We start from the raw sequence: 3,211 nt of genomic DNA, 5'->3' as shown, positions 1-3,211 counted from the left end.
CTTAGCAATTTAACACAGGAATAACACTTAACACTATTTAACTTAGCTTAAAACTTGTATTAAACGTACTAACTTAGCAAAAGAACAACTCTTAGCAGCATTTAACTCAGCTTAGACCTCATGACCTAACCTTACTTACAGCCTGACTCAGATATCCAAGGCACTCCAACCCCTCCGAGAGCAGCATTTCTGCCACATTTGGCAGGGCACAGGCACTCGTGTGTGCACACAGAGTCAGTGCCAGGGCCTGTGAGGAACTCCCCTGCAGGGCAGGGAAATGCTCACTCCCGATGCTTTGGCATCTCCCCAGCGGCTGAAGGGCTGAGCCTGGAGCAGTGGGGGATCAGCCCAGGCTCCGTCGTTGCTCGGGGATGCCCCGAGTGCAGCAAACGGGAGAGTTCCCGGCTCGGAGAGGCCCCGCTCACAGGGAGGTGCTGGCCCAGGAGAGCTCCAAGGGCTCCTTGTGCAGCGCTGTTTGTCGGGCCCCAAGAGAGGGGCTTCAGTCACTTGGTATCCACAGCTTTCCTTGGAAGGGTGAGAACAGGGATGGTGTGCCACTGAGGGAACAAAAACAGATCCAGGGCTGCTCCTAAAGAAACCAGGAGCTGGTTGGGCAGCAGCAGGGCCTGGGAGCAGACAGGGTTTGTGCTGAGCTCCAGAGGAGCTGAGCCCAGGGGCTGTTGGCCAAGGCCGAGGCCCAGCGAGCATTTCTCAGCTGGCAGGGTGGCCTGGAAAGGTGTGGGGAGGATAATTCACCCCCTCAGAGTGGTCCCAGTCACTCCCAGTATTTCCATGGCCGTGCTCCAAGTGCTGCTCCCAGCCCTGATCCATGGGGATGGGAATGTCCCGCTCCCTTCCCGGGGCAGGGTCACACCTGAGCAGGTGTGCAGGGCAGGACCTTGCCCTGAGCCCAAGCACTGTCCCACCTGCAGGATCTGCTTCCCTCGGCCTCTTCCTCCTGCGGCCCCAAGCCCAGCTTGGTGCTGAACAAAGGGGCTGGGCTGGGGTCATGCCCAGCAGGGGCTGTGCGCCCCCTCTGCCCCCTCCCCAAATTCCCTCCTGGGGGGAGCAGGAGCTGAGGCAATAGCCCTGTGGGGATGACACTGGGATAGGGGGTCACACATGCTCTGGGGAGGACATACACGGCTCCTGGGGCCCCCCTCTTATCCTCTCAGCATGGTTTGTTTATTTTGTTTTAGGGAGGGGGAATGTTTGAAGAATGCAGAACTCCAAAGCTGAGCAGAAAATGCCCCTTGGGGGGACACTGGGGGGTCCTGGTGGCAGCTGCTGGCAGAGGCAGCCTGGAGGAGCAGAGCCCTGTGTCCCCCAGGACCCCAAAGTGGGGAGCCCAGTGAGGGGGAAGCGCCGCCATTCATGGGACCCTCAACAGCCTGGAGAGGGGCAGGGGGGACTCCTTGGACCTCCTGCACCCCAAAGCAGAGAATAAGGGGAGAACGGACCCTGGGACCCCAAAATCCCCCAGTATCCCTAAGTATCCCTGGGGAGAGGCAGGGACTGAGAAGATTGGGGACCCCCAATACAAGTGTGACCCCAAACATCTTGGGACAGAGGGGAGCCCCAAACACCAAAGGGGAGAGACCATTCCCAGGAATTCCTGGGAGGCATTTTCAGGGCTGAATCTTGGTGTCTGGGAGGCTTTTATGGAGTTGGGCAGGAGGAACCCCCAACACAATGTGCTCATCGCTTGTTTTTCCCCAAACCAGGATTTCCCAATCCTATCCCTTGGCTCGATGGAGGAGGAGGAGGCTATGAGGAAGAGGAAGATTCCCCAGGAGCCCCAGGAAGGTGAGCAGGAATTCACTGTCCCTTTCCCCCTCAGTCCTGCTCCATCTCCCAGCCCAGCACGGCCCCTGGCTGCAGGACAACTCCGCTGCCGACCCTGTCCGGCCGGGGACACGCTGGGGGGATCTCCTTCCCCTTCCCTCTGGCTCAGAGGCAAATCCCATCCTCTCCTTGTCCTTCCTCCCCTGGACAGGGAGCAGAGGACAGAGACCAGGAAGGATAAATCCCTGTGCCAGAACGCCATGGAAGAGGCCGTTTGGAGCGGCTCCACGGTGCAGGAATCCAACGGGGAGAAAAAGCCCCAGAGATCCCACACGAGGAGGGGCTGCAAATGCAGATCCCGGGGATCCCAGAAGGAAAGACCCAGCCTGGGACAGGGAGGCTGCCAGAGCTCGAACCCAGGGGTCCATGAGCAGCTTCACGATGGGGAGAAGCCACACAAGTGCTTGAAATGTGGGAAGAGCTTCAGGTGGAGATCCTCCCTGATTCACCACTGAATAATCCACACAGAGGAATGGCCCTATGAGTGTGGGCAGTGTGGGAAGAGCTTGAGATGGAACTCTGAACTGACTGTCCACCAGAGGAGCCACACGGGGGAGAGGCCCTGTGAGTGTGGTAAATGCAGGAAGAGGTTTCACACCAGCTCCACTCTCCTCAAGCACTATTGGATTCACACACAGGAGAGGCCCTTTCACTGCCCTGACTGCGGGAAGGGCTTCAAGCAAAACTGAACCCTCGTCAAGCACCGGCGCATCTACACCAGGGAGTGGCCCTACGAGTGTCCCGAGTGCAGGAAGAGCTTCTCACCGAGCTCTAACTTGAGCCAACACCAACAGAGGCACCACCAAGGGAAGCCCTGCGAGTGCTCCAACTGCAGGAAGAGCTTCGTGCGCTGCTCCAGCTCCATCCCCCATGGCAGGATCTGTGCTGGATGATCCCCAGTGACCCTCGGTGGGCAGAGCCCCGCTGATACCTGGTGCCACTGATTCATGTCAAGAACACACCTGGGTGGGGGTTCCACATCCTACTGGCTCCCTGTGGGCTGGATTTTCTTTGCATTTGTCTTTGTCCTTCCCAAACACCCAAAACCGGGGTACAAATAAAGATGTTGAACTAAGACATGGATGGGGACATGGGGGAATCTTCCAGGGGATGTAGGGGATGATGGGTTTGAGGGAGCTGAGGGTTCCTGGGAGAAACTTGGTAGTTGCTCAGGGCTTTGGGCACCCCAGAGTTTCTGGGGCAGCTGATCAAGGACTGCCTGTCCTGCAACTGTCCCCATGTCCTCCCGTTCCAGATCCCACTGTCCCCTGTGCAGTATCCCCCTCACTACTGTCACTCCCCTTGCCCCCAGCCCACTCCCGTGTCACCCCACTCCCATCCTGCTCCATCCAGGATCCATTCCTGG

General features: G+C 58.4%; 1 long non-coding RNA gene across 1 annotated transcript; it reads left to right on the top strand.

The window, feature by feature from the left end:
* Nucleotides 1-1,592: 1,592 nt before the first annotated feature.
* On the top strand, nucleotides 1,593-2,920 carry LOC117011446. Its single transcript, XR_004420972.1, has 2 exons — nucleotides 1,593-1,806; nucleotides 1,997-2,920. It is a non-coding gene; the product is annotated as an uncharacterized LOC117011446 (long non-coding RNA).
* The last annotated feature ends 291 nt before the right edge of the window (nucleotides 2,921-3,211 follow it).

The sequence above is a fragment of the Catharus ustulatus genome, unplaced genomic scaffold, assembly GCF_009819885.2.
Source record: "Catharus ustulatus isolate bCatUst1 unplaced genomic scaffold, bCatUst1.pri.v2 scaffold_163_arrow_ctg1, whole genome shotgun sequence".
Classification (NCBI taxonomy): Eukaryota; Metazoa; Chordata; class Aves; order Passeriformes; family Turdidae; genus Catharus; species Catharus ustulatus.
This window is presented reverse-complemented; position numbering and strand designations above follow the sequence as displayed.